Genomic DNA, 22408 nt, shown 5'->3' with positions numbered 1-22408 from the left:
TGAGCAAAAATTGAATTATAATTTCTTTATTCAGTGGGACTGGAGTCTTTCCATCTTGAAAAGTATGTCTCTGATATTTATGGCTGAGCTGGCTTGAGAGGAAACAAACAGAATTTGAAGGTGAAGGAGTATTTCCTACTTGTAAATCCTTGAAGATTACACCACTTTTCACTATAGATTGAATATCTCCCAAACTGGTTATTCAAGTAAAACCTCACAGTGTCTCTCTGAATTGGATATAAAGCATTGTCCATGTTGGGAAGCCCCACCCAGATGGTTTACATGCTCTGGGTTCTCTGGAACAGTTGACTACTAGAGGCTGTAATCTAAAGTCCCATAGCGTATCCAAGTGATGAGAGGAGCTTTACATCCATCCGCTTGGTTGGAATTCATGATTCTGCCATGAGCTGGGTGAAATAGTGGAGCCATCAGCACTGCTTTTCTCAGAAAGTGACTGTGGTGGAGCTAAAGAGCCTTCAGAATCTACCTAGGTTTCTTCGTTACTTGGAAAAATCACAATTTCTTGAACAACTGACCGTTGTTGCTGTCCTACATTCATGTTCAATTCTAGTGGCTATATCTGGCCTTTTCGCAGGTTGAAAAAACTGGAGATCGATATTAGCAGGCTATGAGTCAGAAGGGAATAGAGTGGCTGCAAATACTAATATATATAGTAGCTATAAAAATAAAAACATAATTATATACTACTATTACTAAATGTGGTGTTTAATTCAAAAACTTCATCTTACTTTACTAGAGGTTAGAATCAACTTTATTGAGAAAATATCTAACTATTAATCACATGGAGGTCATTTTTATATAACTATTAATTGTATTATTACCAGATCGATTTAGTTCATAACACGAAGGTCTTACATAATTATATTATCAAAATGAATTTTCTTTATATAAAATAATTAATATTGACAGGCAGTCTCGGACACTTAACTAGTGCCTACATTAAATTGCATGAAGACATTAGAGAGATGTGTAGAAAGCTGCACGGCATCTTTAGAAGTGATTCGTGGAAGAATGAAAGTGGCCCACATCTGCCGCCGATTGCAAATAAATTAATTGAAATACTAAAAATAAATGCAATACTAATCAGCACTATGACAAATGTTTTACTTATACAGTGATGCCAAGTCCAAAACTGAAAAACGACGAATAATTTATTCAACGAAGCAGAAAAAGGGAAAGGAAAGAAAATTGGAGTATCAGATTTGGCGTGTTCTAATATGTCTTTATTATCAATACCAATATGCAATGGTTAGTGAAGTGAAATAATATTTGATAAGATTAATGTCTACGAAAATAGAAAATTATAGAGGGACATTTAATTATTTTGATATCATGGTTAAAACACTTCAAAGCGTTATAAGACGAGGGCACACTCCCAATCTTCACAAAATTATAACATTAACCTTACATTTATGTATCTACTTAATTTGTCAAGTTAAACCATATTATTTAATATACAATACAAATTTAGATAATTTCACTACTATCAAACAATTAACATGAAAAAAAATCATATCTTTGCATATTTTGACATGAAATACGTATTTCTTTATCTTTGTTTCATGTCTTTAACACATATTCCATCTTTTTTATCAAAATGTCTCTGATTAGTATTAGATTTTAGCAGCCACCTACTTTTTTTTTTGGTAAAGTGTATGCCTGGAAACTTTAATGCTTAACAATATATAACTTAAATATTGACCCAATTGAATACACATGATCCATAATTATATGTATATTCTTCACGTGATTGAGAATACATACGAATATACATTGGTACAATTTATATTGTTTTATACTCATATTTAAATTTTGTTGAGTATGAAGTGAGATATATAGTAAAAACGATTGAACTTAATTCTTAAGTAAATGTGGAAATTCTAATTCTAGCAGCCCCTAAGTTCAAAACGCTATTAATTTATAATGTCCATAAATTAGATGATTCATTTATAATAAATTCAAAATTCGCTCATCATTTCTAAATTCACAACAAATTCTATGAATTTAATCTCCAATAACAATCGCAACATCTTGCCATTGGATGTATACACTTGAAATGATTAATAGGTCGTTAAGCATAAATATGAAAAATGATTAATAGAATTAAATATTACCTAAACTTATGATGTAAGCATGTAGAGGCAGTGTTAGGACTTTTCCTCCAAAAAATATTTTCGTCAACGTACATTAATTGCTGCTAACTGAACGGACTGCATGCATCTCCAAAATTAAAGATAGGTTTGGTGAGAAAGAGGTAGAACCGTAGAACGTGACGCATTGGAAATAAAACTATCTACATGCTACTATAGGATGTAATCAAATCTGGCTAAATATTAATACTGACTCAATATGATAAGATAGTTGAAAATATCAACAGAGATGATAAAATTATCAACAGAAAATGTCAACACAATGTCAACGGATTGATGTTGTGTTGAAAATAATGATGAAGCGTGTTGACGTTTTGCGGTGATATATTGTCGTGGTAGCGTTTCTAGCGATTAGGATTATAGTTTGGGTTATCTGTTTCTCTAGGCTATATTTATCTATATATTAGGAATATATATATAGTAGCTATAAAAATACAAATATATGAATCCTTATATAGTATTACTAAAATGCGGTGTTTTTAGTTCTAAAACTTCATGGCTTTCCTAGTAGGCAAGAATCCAAGTTTGCAAGAATAATATCGATCGAGTTACAAACAAATTTGTCCAGAAATCAACAAAAAGAATTAAGTACTAATTTAAATGATAAGTTCATCTAACCTTTAAATTGTGCCTACAGCTGAACCAAATGCAATACTCAATTGCATGAAATTAATCTTTCGTTAATGTGCTTTCGTTGGTATTTTTGTAACCTAAGAATTGAATTTTGTTTAGCAAAAGAAACCAACATTAGAGACGTGAAAAAGCTGGACGACAATTGATCTTTAGAAAGTGGCTTCGTGCAAGTGTTACAGCTACGCGCGAGAAGAGATCACATGTACTATCGTTGGCCTCTTCCTTACGCAAAATTGATCTTTAAGTGGCTTTAAATTAATGAGTGTTACTATGAACAAATAAATATAAAATTTAAGGAGATATCATAATAAATTCGAATCCGAAACTACTCAACTCTCTTGTTTATGTAATGACAAACAACTCATCATGTAGAATTTTGTAAGATTTTACGTTTCTATGATCTCATTCTTTAATAAATTGTTTAGTTTACGTGAAAATTTCTATCTTTTGAAGTCAAATAACAAATTTATTTGGATACAAGCGAATTTTAAAATAGGGCAACTTAAATCTGGTTCCACCCTTAAGATTATACTAGCTTGCTGGTTGCATTGCGATCATGAGAATTAAGACAGCTTCTTGGCAAAATAACCTAATTTGCTTTCCTAGTTTGTGTTATTCAAAACATTATTCTTTTATTTTGTTTAGAAGAATTTTTTATTATCATTTAAAAGTGTATCTTCTTTGTGAAAGCATCTGCTGTCGATCTACCCAAAAAGTCTATATAGTTTAAATGTAGTTCAGGTTCAAAAAATAATTTTTGAACTTGGAGACTTTTTGAATATTTATCACCATTTTTTTTACCCGTTGGGAGTTGGGACTTCAGACCTAACTCATTACAGAGAGAAAACAGAGAAGTGATACTGGTGTAGTTATTGTTATTTTGTGAAATAATGATTAATGTCCAAGTACAAAAGTCTCATGTTTGAAATTGAGTCCATCATAAGTACAATTTAATTTAATTTTTGTTCATTTATCTTTAAAAATGAGAGGTAGATATAAATTATTCTCTGTCCGTCTCAATTAAAATCGAAGTTACTTTGTTGGCTTAGAACTCACTTTTCTTTGCAATTTCTAGTAGCAAGATCGATCTTGTTTTTTGTTTTGAGATTTATTTTTGTTCTTTTCCTTTTTCTATCTTGTTGGGTTTTCATAAAAATTTTGGGGTTTTTTCAAAGTGCTACAATGTTGAATTTTTATATATATACAAAATAATTGTATTGATTCCAGTCTATGTTAACATTATTTGTCATAGAATAAAAAATATTACTATTATAATGAAACAAAGTTAACAACTTAACATATACTGCCATAAAATTGATTATGCATCTAATTGTAGGATAATCAATTCAAACAATAACTTTTTAACCGAACAAATCAAATTAGATATGAGATTAAGGATCAAATATGTTTTGTTTCCCAAACCTTATTTTCACGAGTAAATATATGTAACACCGACTTTTTCTATCTTTTTCTTGAAAGGCTGTTTGTCACGAAAATTTTCGCGCTGTTTCTTTTATCGAAGCGATTTTATAATTTGGACTTCAACAATTATTCTTTCAAGTCCAATTGTTTTTCTTAAGGAAGCCCAATTATTCTTTTTTAGCCCAATTCAACTTCATTTTTCTGCAAATAAGCCCAATCGATTCTCTAATTCTGCCGTGTGTATTTCAAAAATCTGCATTATGGAACAGATTTCAGATCGTATTCCTCAATCACACGATCCTTCTCCACATTCATTCAATTTCAAGGAAAATTAGTTTGCTGAATCTAAACAAACTAGCAAAATTGACGACGCAATACGAGCATATATATGTGTATCACCCTCTCACCCCATGGGACGGCTGCCACGAACTCCAGCGATTCCTTTTATTTCTTTTTGGGGCCCCTTTTTAAAATAGGTGGGTTAGGGAGTATTAAATGGGCTTTTGATGGACCAACATATTGATCTGTTGGGCTGATGGAGGAGGGGGCTAGTTTGTTTTGGGCAAAGAAGATAGGAAGCTCGGACGGCCTCGAAAATAATTGAAAGAGGAGAAGCATGACTCAGGAAGGGATTTCTCCGTGGACAAAATTGAAGTAAATAAGGATTTCAAATTTAGAAAATTAAATGAGCGAGGTGGGCTTCAAACTAAAATATTTTCAAGAGTGTTCGTTTTAATACATCAGTTTGAGCATAATTTTATGTGAAGAAATGCCTTCTAAGTATGATTTGCATATTATTATACTTTATTCTAATGATGATGTGATATATGTGTTTAAGTGAAAGTGGTTGCAATTGTTGGGGATGTATAGCTTTGTGAGTGGTTGTGAATTTGCTAGGCTTTGTTGGTTTGATGTAAATTGATGCTCGATCTTGAGAAAAAATGATTTATATTTCAAATACGTTCTATGAGAAAAATAAAGTTGAGAAGGTATGTCAAGCCATGTTTTTGTTTTGGAAAAAGCTATATTTTTTGTTTAGTGGAAGTGTCCTTAGACCTATTGAAATCGAATTTGGGTCGACTAGGAGTAAGTCCCTACTCGGATAGTGTCCACATTGGGGATCGTGAATGCTTTTGGTTGACGGTCCGTTGATCGAAATTGTGGCCATATTCTCGTTTCACATCTCGTTGAGTTTGTTGAGATGATGATGTTGATGATTGCATAGTGGGAAGTGAGTCCCTTACTATGAGTTTAATCGGAGTCGGGTCCCGGGGAGTGCGTCCCTACCGGCTTGACATGATGAGGACCGTGAGTCATCGTTGACCGTTTTCATGCTCGTGGAAAGTGGTCACCACATGGCACCCAAAGAGCAGATATGAGGTTTTAAATAACCGAGGAGAAATGGTTGTGTTTTGAAAGCATGTGGAAAGGACTTGGAGATGAGAAAGTTTGTGTTTGAAATATTTTTAGTGTTTTCTCGGTATTTTAAAGTAAACCCGAGATTCACTCAATGTGGATGCATCTTGTTTTATAAGATCTAAAATTGTTTTGGTATATGTTCCTTTGATCGTCAATCTTGGATGCATGTTTTCTTTTGTCATGTTGAACTATGATAGGCCCGATGGGTGTTGAGCATAAAATGAAGAACATGGCAAATAAAATGTTAGAAAATATTATGTATCATACATAATACTATTCTTCTCGAATGCTTCATTTGAATGTTGTTTCTTTTGATTTTAAGTATTGTTGAGATAATATTCGTTTGAGTTGTTGATTGTTGAAATGATACTATGATTTTATTGAGTTATTCCCATTTATTTTGAGTATAGTTGAGTTGTTTTTGTTTTTTCCCTTTCTTCCCCACTTCTTTATTACTCCTCATGGATCAATATATTTTCTATTCTTAGAAAATGCGATCGTGACATTTATCGTACTGAATTTTTGAATCGTATTGTCTCCAGTAAACTAATGAAAGCAACCCAAAGTTGGATATTCAGTATAACTATTCTTGAATTGGAATGGATCTGGGCTCCATTTCGCATATATAAATGTACCCAAAACTTATTTCCCCTCCCCCCAACTCCGTGAAATTAGAATTACAATTAATATTATAGACAGTATTCTTACATGTATATTGTGGTCCATTGTATGTAAAGTCTCTAATCTAAATGCTAGGCTAGGCTACTTACTTTTTACTTAAAAATTTTTCACTAAATAAATCAATACATCAAAGTTCTACTACCTAAGAGATATTTTTACGGTTTTTTCTCCCGTATTAACGTTTATGCCTATCCACTTTTTCCTGGTCGATTACCATTAATTAATTCATGTGGATAAAGAATCCCATGTCACAATTATTTTGAGATAGTGAACATCTTTTTTTGGTACTTTATATATGAATTGGTATCAAATGAGGTATTAAAACTTTAAAAATATCGATAGAATGAAGTCTTTCTACTTTGATTTAATACCTTTCCAGGTACTTTTTTCACCTTTTAATATTTGTTTTGTCGAAAATACTGTTTCTAAAGGACATTTCAGTCAATTTACCAATGTAAGAACTCTAAAAAAATCACAGCATTTGCATATGCATATACGCGTACGGCGTATTCGTGGTCTATATAATAATATAAGCATGGATAGATTAGTTTAGTTTGTAATAATATTTTTTATCATCTTCCACTGTTATATTGATCTTTTTATCATTTTATTACTTTTTGGACTTTGATACTTTTTTAAAATTGTTTCTTTCTCCATGAATCTCTCTCCTCACACGAACTTTCTATAGTACTATTGACTTATGAAAAGTTAGCCTTTTTTACTCCATATATATTGAGATTTTTTGTCCCTTTTTAGTCATGTCCATTCTTTGTTCCAAAAATCTTTTAGTATTTCTCTATAATATTTAATCATTATTGTAAAAAGCAACCAACTACATAAATAGTTTCAAAAAAACAAGGATAGATAGCAACGAAATCTATCTATAAAGAAAAAGAAAATACAATCCCAAATCACCACCAATAAAGTACAAATTAACATAAAATTGAAATAAAAGGAGCAGGGACATATCGTGGCGTCATCCGTCGTCCTAATTCGACCGGTGAGATCTGATGACACAAATGAGGAAAATTATAGTATTGTATAGATTTGGGCATGTTGTCTATCAATTCGACTCAATAGATTGAGACATGAAAACTATAGGAAGACGTATTGAAAAACAATGCACGACATCATGTTTCGGAAGTTTTAGAACGGCCAAAACATTATTTTAATTTCTGTTAATAAGAAAATGAATATCAAAGGAACAAAAGTCAAAAGATAATGTAAATCTAACTTGCTTCTATAAAATTTCATCTTTGTTTAAAAAGAACCACCGAAATAAACTATAAGAAAAAGAAAAATAGTGAGAGAGAAACAAATCTAGAAACAAAGGAAATCTTTTATTTAGGAATTCAAATTCCTATATATATTGAAGCTATAATTGGATATTGCCTCTTTTCAAATTATCGACTCTATAGATGAGACATGAAACCATTAGGAAAATGTATGGCCGATGTACAATTCTCCACCAATAGAACAAAAATTCAAGGAAAATCTTCTACGGAAAACCGCAAAAGTCCAAGAAAAATTTAGAGAATGCAAATGGAATGAAGTGTCATATATAGAAAAGCAAAAGCTTAAGGTAACTAATCTTCAACTTATAGCTAGCTAGGTGCTGCTTTCTTTATTATCAGAAATTATGTTAGTTTTTTATAAAAAAATCAACGCTATACAAGTGAAAAACACCATCAACATAATGTAACATCTGTAAAAAAATTAAAGATTTTGATATTCAAATTTCGTTTTTCCTACAATCACATGATCGAATAAATATAAAAGAGAAGGGACGTTAGTATGAAAAAAGAGGGAGACATGGACGACATACTATTTATGCAGAGCCGATTACGCGGTGAGGATTTTTCGTCTGCCTAACTCCAGACGAGGTTGTGCCTGCGACTTTATTGTTGCTCCATAGGTTATTAGCAGCACCGTTGTTGTTACACGAATCCGGCTCACTCTCTTTCCGAGGAAAAGAATGGGCTGCAATTGCTTGTGCCTTTGGCTTCCCACTCTCAGCCTTAGGATTTGCAGCTTCTTCTGCCTGCAGCTCACTCTTTTTCCCCAATCCACATCCTAACTTCTTTCCGGCATCCGACATTTTATGATGTTAATCTAAGACTTGTCCATTTTAATGAAGCCTGGTTCTCCATTTATTGGAGATTATAGGAGTATTTTTTATAAACGCAATTGTCAAATACTCAGTTGCGCATTTGTTTCAATAACCCGCAACATGCATGGGCCCATTGTCATGCACATCGTACAATGTTTAATTCCTAAACTAATAAAACATGTTAGCTTAAATAGTTTAATGTCTACACTGACATAACCATTTTTAACCAAATACAGGTATAGAAGCTATAACAATATACAGGTTTTACACGAGATTTTAGGAAGTGTTATTTTGTGTGTTAAATGAAAATAGAAAATAATATATTTATATTAATGTGAGATAGAACTTTTTTCAAAAAAAAATGTGACATTTTTTATGGGACAAACTAAAAAAAAATTTGTGACATTTATTATAAGACGATGGAGTAGTGAATAAAGTATAAAGTGAATAAAGTAGAGAGAAAAGAAAGAAAGAGAAAAAAGTTACCATATTTGAAAACGACTCAACTATGAAGAAACTTTCTAAAATGGTAAAATGACTCAACTTGTAATGAACTAGAGGGAGTAACTTTTACTAACAAGTTTCTTATACTTTCCAAAAATATTGTTAATATTTAAAATTGCCAAAAGGCCTCATATTTGATTGATTTGGGCACAGAATATAAGATTTAATCAATCTAAATCAGCCCCCGGGTCATTTGGCGACACATACTTCCGATATTAGTAGTCCTATTTTTTTTTCGACACGAGTTTTAAGAAAAAGTAAGTGAAAAAATAGTGGAATATGGATTTTACTTGTAAGTAGTATTAGTTTTAAATGAAATGTGATATCATATTATCACTTATAGTAAAATGAATCGGGACTCCTTTTGCAGATGAAGGGAGTATTAGCAGGCCTTTCATTCCACTCATATTTTATTATAACACTAATACTCCCTCCGTCTCACAAGAATATGACTCTTTCCAATTTTAAAAACTTTCTTCTCTCTAGTGAGGTGATACTCATTCTCTATCAACAATACTTTAATTACATTTTCTCTCTACTTCTCTCTTACTTTACCAATTTTGCATTAAAACTTGTACCGAACCTAAAGTGCATATTCTTTGGGGACGCAAGGAATATAATACTGTAGTAAAAAAATGTGATCCACTTTCATTTTCACCAATTTTCCTTTACATTTTTTTTAAAACTTGTGCCATACTAATTAAATTGGGATTTCTAAATTGGAATGGAGAGAGTACTAGTATATAAGTATATTAGAAAAACTATCTATTAAATCGTAACTTTTATTAACTTCAGGTTAAGTTTTCATAACTCTTAAAAGAAGTGAATTAAATCATAACTTTTGTAACTTTTACGATCATCCCGTATGATTATCTTTATGTTTAAATTCACAGTGACTTTTGTAACTTTTATATTATTATTATTATTATTATTATTATTATTATTATTATTATTATTATTATTATTATTATTATTATTATTATTATATATCTTCACCCTATATTTATAATCATCTAGAAATCAAACATCTTAAATGATAAATTTCATTCAACTCTTAACTGCCTACAGCTAAGAGTCAAAGACCAATGATATAAATTGGTTAGAACCTGAAGATTGAATTTTTCTGTGTAAAGAAACCCACATCAGAGACGTGTGTGAAAAAGCTGGACGAAAGTTCATCTTATTAAGATAAATCATACGACAAACGATTGTTGGGCGTTGGCCTCTTTCCAAATGTTGCAATTGCCATTCACTTTTCTTTGCAAGTGTCTATTGTTCAAATCGCAACTATGTTCAAGTCGTCTAGAAAAGAAAAATTATAAAATAAAAGTTCTACGACTATTAATAAATTCCGATGAAACAATTGTTAAACGTATACTGCCAAATTTTTCGATATGTACCTAATTGTAGGATGTAGATTTTGCTCGAAGAGGATGAAGATGGACACAAGAACTCTGAATCAAATACTACTAGGATAAAAGAATAAGGATCAATTATATATTGTTTCCCCAATTTTTAATTTTCTCGAGAAAATACCATCAACTCTTTTCACTAAAAAATCACATAACTTTACTAAAAAAATGGTTTATGCGTCATTGTCGCAATTTGACGATATAAATATAAATTAGCTCAATGAAGTCTTACTAAATACTATTTGGTTTATGCCTAGCTTATCATCTTTGATGATAGAAATATAACTTAACTACGGGGTACATTATAATGCTAACTTTTCTTAAATTATTAACTTGTTAATTCATCAATGCACTGTATAAAAAATATCAACATGAGCACATTAAAATGTCAACACAAATTTATGTTAACAATTTTATACACCGTGTTAACATTTTATATATAAATGTCAACATAGTATATTAAAATATCAACTAAGTTTTGTTGACATTTTTAATACATTGTATTGATGAGTTAGTGGAGTTAACAATTTAAGAAAGTTAGCAACGGATCACACCCCCTATTCGTTCAAGTCTTACTAAAAGTTTGGTTTATGTTTCGCTTGTCGTAATTAACCGATAAAAATATAAATTAACTTGCTTAAGTCTTGACTCAATCGTAGTTTAATTAATCAGTTTTTTTTCATCTGGAGTAGTTTATGTTTCCCTTAAAATATACCAACAAATGCGGTATAAATTGGTTTTTTCTTAAAATTAAAAGGTTATAAACAAATCATGGAAGTTAGGAATACGAAGTACGAACTAAAATTATAAACAAATTTTAATTCACATGAGAGTTTGACTATAATTCAAAAAGTACTCCAGCTGTATAGTTCAATTCAAGATGTAAGATATCATACTATCCATTTCTTGACTGGAAACTTTGCACTTTTTCATAATTCAAGATATTAGTTTTCCACTTTTCCTAGAGAACAAATCCCATTAATTAAAAGTAATCAACTTGTGCTGACGATCCATAGCATTTCATATTTTGTCTCACCGAAAGGGAAAATTTCAAATCTGTAAATATTCATTGGCTTAATTAAATCTTTATGGATCACTGTATATTAGCTTTCATTATATTTGTATGTTTTATCTCAATAAGTCCCAAGGCTATTAGGCTTTCTATTCCATATACTCTCTCTGCTTCCTTTTCTTCCTTCTACTTTCTTTAAACTGATTTTTTGTGGGTTAGATCATAGTAGTATATTTTTTTCATTAATTATTGATTGGCCATATATATGCGAAAAAGTATTGAGCAAATTCAGTTCATGGATCTAATGAAAAAGATTCACATAACTATTGATTTAATCTGATTTTACAATTAATTAAAATTTTGATACTGACGTTGCTTGGTAATTTACTTGGACAACATTATCAAACCAAATTTCTGAACCGTAATCTCCAGTAAATTGATGAAAGCACCGAAAGTTTAATAATGAGTGTAACTATTATTGGATTCGAATGGACCTGGGCTTCATTTTATCAAGCAGAGCCCATTTTTCTACATCAGCCTTTTCCCCAATTGAATCTGCTCCAATACAATCAACATATCCACTACCTAATGGACTTACTTTTGCATATACACCAAAAATTATTTCCCCTTCCCCCAATTCCGAGAAATTAGAATTAAAATTAAAATTATAATTTAAAAAGAAAATACACAGAAATACTACTGTACTGACCTTCAGCTTTTATATTTTTTCCAATTGCTCTTCTTTGAACTCGATTTTGCTTTGTGGGTTTTCTTGTTTGGATGTAGTGATGTAATTCTATATGGCTGTTGAAACGGGGAGTTGTTTCTTGATTTTCTTAAAGAACGGATTTTTATAACTGATCATTGGTGCATAGCTTCATTGGTTAATTTGTATCTACTATGTTCTAATTATGTGCCTTTGGTATTTTTATAACTACTCATTGCTGCATAGCTTCATTGGTTGATTTTTAATTATGCGCCTTTGGTATTAAGATGATTGATAAGTATATACGTCTACATAAAATTTTCATGTAACCCCAGATTCTGCAGCATTGACATGTTTGAACTTCAAATTTTGCAGATGTCAGGGTGCATCGATGAACATTCTGGTCAGATACCACTTGGATGCTTCAATTCCATGTTTAATTTTAGCGGCTCTTGGAAACTTGATGCAGCAACTGCGAAGTCACTTGCAATGGTTGGATGTACCATCCCATCCCATTATTCAGTATCAAACAAGTGAAAACTAGTTAAGTTTGCGTACTGAAATAAAGCGTGCCGTTCCCTAGTCTTGGGATCCTGCATCCTTGGCAAGGTGAAACATTCTGCAAGCAACTTTTACTGACTGATATTGCTTGTCTTCAGTATCATATGTGTGTATAACATCTATATGCTGTTTCCATTATAAAAATGTTTTGTACAGACTTTATAAAGTATGGAAAAGCAGTAATATTTAAACTTTGAAAACCTTTAAATGGATAGAAATTGGTTGTTAATTATCTACTTAGAAGATACTTTTCAAAAGGTCATGCTGTAACTTGAGTGTGTGAAAGGTTGACTACTGGATTTCTGAGTTCCTGATACAATTCTTTGTCTCACAGTTTCATAGAAAATTACGGAACCCGCATTGTGACCTCAATAACAATTGGTGGAGTGTCTAGGATAAAACATTTGGCTCTTGCTATTGAGTTATACTTGGATGTGTAAGGATTCAAACTTTTGTTAATATGCCATTAGTCCACTATTATATTCTTCTAAATCCTCTGTATTCCATAGAAATATGATTTAGGCTGAAGAACCACTTTTTTGTTACGTTTTCTATCTGGAAACTGGAAAGGTTATGAATATTGCTCGGCCCCATTCATTAGGGATTTCAGAGAACAAGAAAAAAGATCCAATATTCGTATACAAAAGTCACTATAATGTAGTACATGGTTAAAGCAAAATCGTAATGGTTGAATTAAACCATTGACTACTTAAAGAAAATTGTATACCTGGATAGACTCATTTTGTTCTACTGTGTAGAGACTAGAGATGCCTGGATGATGGCTATTTTCATGCAGCCTGCAAACACTGTTGGAGTTATTTCATTCACGTGTATATCATGATGATTTTAATATTGACTCAAAACATGTTTGTCCTACTTTTAAGAAATCTTGTCATTTGATAAAGAATTTGTCACTGTTTTCCTTGATCCTAAATTATGTGTTGTATCGACTACCTGCAGATAAGCCACCTATTGAGGATCTTCAGTATTTCTTGGATTTCCAAATTCCTCGGGTGTGGGCTCCTGAGCAGAACAATTTGCAAAGAAAGGAGCCTGTTTGTCAATATCTTCAGTTCAGTTTAATGGTTCCTAAGCCGTATATTAGCCCCGATCAGGTATATCACTCTAATTGTGTTTTTTCCCATTATTAGTCTAAAAATCAGTCACGAATCCTTGCTGTTGCCAATATGTGTGTTATTATGATACACATCTTCATTATCTTCCTCAACAACCAATATTTTTGAAGTGCACTATGCCATTATAGTTGAGTTTGTCTCTACCAGTAGTCGGGAATATAATAAAGAAGCAATTATATGCACCCCACACCATACCTCATATTTCAGTACACAGGGTGTGTTTTTAATAGATTTTGGGGTGTGCTTAGCATGTTTTAGCATTTGGGGAAAGTTGCTGCATGTTCCAATATATTCTACTGAACTGTAAGAGATGACAAATGCTTTTAGGGTCAATTGACATTACCAAATTCGATGTGTGATTTTGTGAATTTGCTTGCATGGGTTCACATTTGTGTTTGATCTCCATTAGAAATGTAAATAAATTTCTAGTAAGAGAAGCTTAGACAGTAGCCATAGCCGATTTGTGGATTGGTATTTCAGGTTACAGTTGGATGCAAGCCCGTCACCGTACTCAAGCTCAGCCTTGAAGGAGGCAAACAAAATCGTCTTGCCATTAACTTGCAGCCTCTGGTTACGCCTCCGAAGATTCTTCAGCCCCACTGGGACACATACATCCCCATATAGGTGCACCCAAGTGGCAAGGGCCCGAAGAGCAGGATAGCCGATGGTTCAAACCAATCAAGTGGAAAAACTTCTCCCATGTCAGCACTGCACCGATAGAGTACACAGATACGTGCATTGGTGATCTCTTGGCGTTCACATTGTCATTGGAGCCCAGCTCGGCGTGTGGGATTTTGGTGCCAAAAGCGTCTTACATCTGAAACTGCTCTTCTCCAAAGTCCTCGGATGCACAATTAAGGCGACCAGTCTGGGATCATAGCCCCTCAAATCTATCAGGTGCGCAGAAGCCTAATGGTTCGTCTTTTTCGTTATCAAACGAGAATCAAGGATGAAAATTGTCCATCGAGACATCAAAGCCACTAATGTGCTGCTGGACAGTGCTCTAAATCCTAAAATATCTTATTTTGGATTGGCTCGTCTTAATGAAGACGAGAAGACGCACGTTAGCACAAAAGTTGCTGGAACAATGTAAGTTTCATCTCATTATGTTGGTGACACTCTCTCCCTGGCTTCCTAGTTCCCACAACGCTAATAAGCGTGCTCGTCCTTCTTTTGCAGAGGATATATGGCGCCTGAATATGCACTGTGAGGTTATCTAACCGACAAAGCAGATGTCTACAGCTTTGGAGTCGTGCTTCTGGTAATAGTCAGCGGAAAAAGCAACAACAACTACATGCCTAGTCACAATTTCGTCTACCTTCTAGATTGGGTACGAACCATTTATTTTTCAAGCGATTGTTTTCGTCAGCTAATAGGATGTTTACGTTGATTGATAAACACCCCTAAATAAGAACGACAATTCTTCTCAAACTGCTACATTCTTTGGCGTTGTAGGTGAGCCACTTGAACTAGAGCAAGCGCATTGATGAACTCATTTATCCAAGATTGGATGCCGGTGCCAACAGAGAGGAGATAGAGATGGTGGTGAAAATAGCTCTCCTGTGCACGAATGCAACTCCGTCAGTGAGGCCAACGATGTCAGAGGTGGTTCTGATGCTCGAGCACAAAATGGACATTCCGGTTGTCACGCCCGAGGGGAGCACATATACTAACGACGTGAGGTTCAAAGCCATGAAAGACTTTCACCAGGAGAGGCGGAGCTTGAGCAGTGCTACGTGGGGGGAGTCGCTGGTTTCATCGACAATACGAACAGGGTGTAGCATACTCTTCATCCACTTCTGGTTTTAATGAAATCAGTAAAGATAGTATACCTTAGCTTGTTGATGAATGGTTTCTATTTTCATGCTGTATATAAACAACTAGGTTATACTTATGAGTTTGAAATTATTTTTTACTTTTTTAGCGAGAGAGGTTATTTATTTATACTGTTTGTACAAATTATTACACATACTCCATATTCTTAAAGACTTGATCCATTGCCATTCAATAAATCTAAGTTTTAGTATGGTTTTGTATCTTGTTATCGTCAATGCCTATCCATTTTTGTCTTGATTGATGGTTATTAATTCATGTGAATAAAGATTTTCATGTCACAACAATGTTAGAGATCATTAAGGCAGTGTTTGATTGATTTAATTCATAATACGAAGATCATTTTAGATTGTTTTAGTTCATATTTATTTGTGTAATTAATTATTAAATTGAATTTCCCTTATATATAATACTACTTAATATTGGTAGGCAGGCTCGGACTTTTAACTGGTGCCTAGACCAATGCTACTTTAAATTAAATGAATTTGTTCGTAAGTGTGATTAGTAATCTCAATATTGAATTTTTGTATATAAAGACATGAGTGAACTACAAAAAGTCTCTAGGCTATGGGTTTATCTCGCTCATAGTCCCTGGACTTTAAAAATATGCCAGACATCACTGGACTAAGGGTTTATCTCGAAAATGGTTATTTTTCACAGTTTTCGGTAAATACCCTTTTTGGGGGTTTTGGAGGGTTTGGGCAATTTGGTCTTTTTACACTTTTAACATTTTAAATCTGATATTATTTCAGTTATGTACTAAATCTGATATTATTTCAAATTATCATTCTTCTTCCCTTTTGTCATCCTTCACTTTGTTTCATTATTTTAATATTAGATTTAATTTTACAAAATTAAATTTTAAATTTTAATTTTTAAATATCATTAAATTTTTTTAGTTATAAAAATTATTAAATAAAAAAAATTATTAGTCATAATCAATATTTGATAGTGTCTAATAACTAATCAATAAGGTATGGCAACGTCTTAGTTTTAATCAATATTTAATAGCTTTAATCATAAATAGATCATATAACACGATTTATACTGAAATAAATATGCATCTAATATAAGACTAATATAATTTTCGTTTATTAATTTGAAAACAATCAAAATTTACTTGAAAATTTCAACAAAAATACTCGTATATAAAATTTTAGTAGGATCAAATTTTTAGTCAACTTCATAATATTCAATCACAAGCAATTATAACAACCGAACGAAGACTAAATAGAATAGCTCTTATTTTTCCATCATGATTAATATTATTTTTTTATACTTCTTCAATTCAGTTGAATATTATATTAAATAACAAAAACTAATAATTTTAATCAATATTTATAGTGTCTAAGAGTTAATAGTTTTAATTAAAAAATTTTATTGATATTTAAAAATCAAAATTTAAAATTTAATTTTATAAAAGTAAATCTAATATTGAAATAACGAAACAAAGTGAAGGATAACAAAAGGGAAAAAGAATGATAATTTTGAAATAATATCAGATTTAGTACATAACTGAAATAATATCAGATTTAAAATGTTAAGTGTAAAAAGACCAAATTGCCCAAACCCCCCAAAAGGGTATTTTCGACCGAAAACAGTGAAAAATGACCATATTCGAGATAAACCCTTAGTCCAGGGATGTCTTGCGATATTTTTAAAGTCTAGGGACTATGGACGAAATAAACCCATAGTTCAAAAATCATTTTTATAGTTCACTCTAAACACATTAGACAGATGTGGCTTTGTGAAATCCTTTTTTTTTTCATTGTTTAATTATGTTTTCAAAAAGTCGTGTTGCTAATTCGTGGAGTAACTTGCCGTCTAATTCGTGTTTGTATAAAACATTTAATCTCTTTTATTGTTTTAAAAAAGATATTTTATAATATTTTGAAATTATATTACTATATGATTAATTAAATGCGTGTTGGGTCGAAAACGTTTTTTACATTTTCTGGCGAGAGATGTTATTTATTTTCTGGAGTATATTGTTTGTACAACCAGCTACTCTATATTCATTTATGACAGACAATCACTTCAATTGTTAAATTTATACTTTGGTCTATTTTATGTAAACTAGTTAATCTGAAATAGTACTAGACTACTTACTTTTTACTAAGATTTTTTGTATATATAATTTTAAGCTATAGTCACAACTATTTGCATTTGCATATGCATATTTAATTTGAGTAGTGATTTAGAGACGTAATGTCTTTATGCCATAATACCCCTATGTCTTTATGTCATAAGTATAATTCTTACTTTGACTAATTTACCCTAGGAGTGCTATTAAGATAGATTTGTATCATTGAATACTACCCATTTATACATGATCACTTCTTTGAATATTGAACAAGATTTGTATTTATAAATTACTAAGATAGATTTAAAAAAATTAATCCAATTATAAGATCTAATATTAAAGCAAAAGTTAGTAAATAGTAATAACTAGCATCATGTTTATATATTTAATCTAAGTATAGATAAAAGTGTTTTTTTAGCTTATGAAAGCAAAAGTGCAAAACGTCTTCTTTTATTTAAAAGTTTTGTTTTGAAAATTGTAATGTTAATTTTTAGTTTTGAGTCAAGAATACCAAATTCATATCTTAATTTTCAATAAACAAACATCAACTAATTTTAATTTTAAAGTTAGTTTCTTTTTTCAACTTTCTCCTAAAACACAATCTTTTAAATATTATTTCAAATTGTTTCCATTAAACTTCACAATCATAAGAATTAAAACTTTAGAAAGTAAGAATTAAAATTAAAATTAAAAACTTCTTAAAATTAAAACTGTAAACTCAATTTGCATTAATAATACAGTGAATAATTATAAAATCTTTTTAAATAGAGTATTATTAAACAGATGAGTCAAAAACCATGTTATTATTTTGTAATCGATGTTCAACATAATGTTCCAAAAATTAAGAAATGAAAGAAATCAAAAAATTTTCAAGTAAAAAAATCAAATTAAAATTATAAAATTCTTAAAATTAAACCTTAAACATATTTACTATTATCATATAGTATCAAATTTTAATTTGTTAGATAACATAATGAATTGAGCTAGGAACTCTAATATTTTACAAATAGTTAAAAAAATATTAATTATATAGCTTTAAAATGTTAAATAGATGGGTGAAGAACATGTAAATACTTTAAACATGGTTCGACCATAACATTCCAAGAATTAATTATAAATAAATTAAATTTTTGTCTAAAATTCATAAATCAACAGTATAGCCCATCAGTATTCATAAACTACTCATCATATATCAAATTTTAATTTATAGCATGTTATAGTGAATTGAGCTAAGAATTATAATATTTTACAAGAAACAAATAAAATAGTTGCAATATAGCTTTAAGATATAAAATACATGAGTCATGAGCAAGTGATTATTTTTGGGAACGAAGTTTAATGTAACGTACTAAAATAAGAACTTAAAGAAATTAGAATTTTGGAAAGTGAAGAATTAAATTAAAAACTATGAAATCCTAAAAATCAAAACAGTAAATTAACAGTTTTTATTTACAATATAATACTAATATTTTAATATGTTGCATGTTATAATGAACTAAGATAGGAACTCTAATATCTTAGAAAGAAAAAGAGAACATATTAATTTTATTGTTTTAATGTATAAAATAGGTGAGTTTAAAATATATAATTAGTGGAGTACTTTTTATAAGATTCGATGTAATGTTTCAAAGATCAAGAATTTAAATAATTAATATTAGAAAGTGAAGAATTAAAATATTAGAAACTGTTAATTAGAAGCATCAAATTTTAATTTATTGCATGATATACGGATTGAGTTAAAAGCTATAATATTCTAAAATAAAAAGAGAAAGTATTAGATATATAGTCTTAAATAATTAATATATGAGTTAAGAATATGAAATTATTTTTATTAAAGTGACCATACCATTCCAAAATTTAAGAATTTATAGAAATTAATATATTGAAAGGAAAATAATTTAAATTAAAACAAAATCAAACCGTAAACTCAATTAGTATTATTGCATATATAAAAATTTAACTTCTTCCATGCTATACCTAAATTGACCTAAGAACTTTGATATTTTAGAAAGAAAAATAAATTATTAACTTTATAGCTTTAGTATTAAACAAATTAGTTAAAAAAAATTATTTTTTATGAGGTTTGACATCTAAGTATTAATAGATAAAGTAGGAGAGGAAAAAAAAATTGAGAATACATTTTTATAAATAAAAATAATATTGATATTAACCAAAATAAACTTGACCAAAAGAAAAAGTAGTACTCCATAAATTTTATATTGTATAATAGTGAACTTATTAAACTTTTTCGTACTATTCATTCTTACACATTAGAAAATTTTTAGGTATTCAATATACTTTTTCTTATAAATTTCTGAAAGATTTAATTATCATAAGATTCACCCAACTTTGCGTAAATATGCTGTCAATATATATTTGCCATGATTAAGGTATATTCTAATTCATGACCTCATTTAATACTCCTTATTAATGGTTTAGGGGCAACAAGGTATATATACAAAATATAAAAATAATCAAAAACTAAATATATGGTGAAAATTACTATTATATCCCCATTATGACATTATAGCTTGGAGAAATTATGTCTCTAAAATATTTTCCATTTAATTTATGGTCTCTAAGTAACTGCATTTGCATTTGCATTTGCATTTGCGTATGCATATTTAATTTATGGTCTCTAAGTAACTACATTTGCATTTGCATTTGCATTTGCGTATTCATTTTGTGGTCTCTAAGTAACTACATTTGCATTTGCATTTGCGTATTCATTTTGTGGTCTGTAATAATTGCATTTGCATATGCAAATTTGTGGTCTATGCCACTTTTTGAGATTTTTGTTGTCATTTTCAATTTTTTTGGACTTTGATCTTTTTCCATGAATCTCGCCTCTGGCATATACGAAATATCTAACTCTCAAAAATCAACATACTTATTAAATAATTAATGATAGAGAATCAAACAAAATATACTTAAATAATGCAACCTCAAAAATAGTACATTTAGGATGCCATAATGCAAACTTCATTGGTATGAGTCTTTTCAAAATGCATCTTTGTCGGTCAATATAGCTTATTTCGGAATATTTATCTCATCCTTTTTATATAAACCCATTTATTCTTTTTTTAAAAATTTTGATTTAATAAATTCATTTGTGAAGTTAGGGCCAAAAAGAAAACATTTGGATAAATTTCTAAATGCTCTATATGATTGGTCATATAATCGGGTTTATATCGATGCTTTTTATACAACATCCTTTACTTGGGGAATAAGAGAATTCGCTCAATTAACTTATTTTTTGATAGACGAGTAAATCTTATTTGAATATCATCTTTGAGCATCACTCTAATTTAATGTACATTTGATGCTATGTATTTTAGGGATGTAATCAATTGATAACTAATTACCAATCTCAAATTGAGACCAATTTTCAACCATTAGATTAGAAGATCTTGTGGTTAATATAATGCCAAGTGTAATATATTTTAAATTTAAATAATTATTAATTAAATTAAAAGGATATTAATGTCAAATTTGTGAGCTTTAATCTCATCCAATCATTTTAAAATTCAAGGATGGAGATTTAGTCTTGATTTTGGATTAGGGTGCTATAAGCATTAGAATAAGACCCATGTATTTTATATATTAATTTGATTATAATATATTTAAAATATTATTAATATTTATAGTTTAGCACTTTTATAAAAATCAAAACTTGATTTATCTATAACTTCAAATAAAGGAATAAAACATAAATATTTCTTTCTCCATGAATCTCTCTCCTCACACGAATCCGGCTCACTCTCTTTCTGAGGAAAAGAATGGGCTGCAATTGCTTGTGCCTTAGGCTTCCCACACTCAGCGTTAGGATTTGCAGTTTCTTCTTCCTGCGCATCACTCTTTCTCCCCAATCCCCATCCTAACTTCTTTCCGGCATCCGACATTTTAAGATGTTAATCAAGATTTGTTAATAAAATGAAGCCTCGTGATTCTCCATTTATAGAAGAATAGAAGATTGCAAGCTTAATTAAATAGGACTAGCATTCTTTTTGACACCTTAATAATAGTCAAATTATCAAGTTCCATCTGACAATCTGGGCCCACTGTCATGCACGTCGTATATTGTTGAAAATTAATTAACTAAACATGTTACTTTAAAGACTAAACTAAAATAACCATTTTAAACCAAATACTGGTATAGTAGCTATAAAAATATACTACTAGTATTAATTATATATATTATCACAATACAATAATAGTACTAAATATTACTACTATTTCTCACTATAATTCTTTGTCATTTATTTAAAAAATTCACTATATAATTAATTAATACTAAAGCAACATATTCAAAGCGGCGGACCCTACGAAGCACAAGCCCACAAATAAACAAATCCTTAACCCATATATTTAATTTTGACTAAAGTAAAATTTAGTCTAGAATGTTCTAAACTGATTATTCTATAAAAAAAACAGTGGTAATATGTTATCGTCCCAGTTTTTGTCAATATTTTATTAATTTTTATTGATATTTTAAAATACATGATAAGTAACATAGTTTAAAAGTTAAAACAGAATTATGATAGTACAAAACAACGGCATCAATTTTGTTATAAATAAAAAGTAAGTTCAATCCAAAATCACTACAGTGTACAGATCAATGGCACAAATTAGGAAAATTATAAGTTTCCAACTTTTGTATAGATTTGGGCATATGTTGTCAATCAATGCTACTTTTGACATTCTCATGAATTCTGCTTTACCCAT

At 30.4% G+C, this 22408-nt stretch overlaps 1 pseudogene; it reads left to right on the top strand.

The window, feature by feature from the left end:
• Nucleotides 1-12101: 12101 nt before the first annotated feature.
• LOC125188560 lies at nucleotides 12102-15760 on the top strand (annotated as a pseudogene).
• Nucleotides 15761-22408: the final 6648 nt, after the last annotated feature.

This window comes from Salvia hispanica, chromosome 5 (assembly GCF_023119035.1).
Source record: "Salvia hispanica cultivar TCC Black 2014 chromosome 5, UniMelb_Shisp_WGS_1.0, whole genome shotgun sequence".
NCBI classification, from domain to species: Eukaryota; Viridiplantae; Streptophyta; class Magnoliopsida; order Lamiales; family Lamiaceae; genus Salvia; species Salvia hispanica.
Note: the sequence above shows the minus strand (reverse complement) of the source record. Positions and strands in the feature narration are given on the sequence as shown.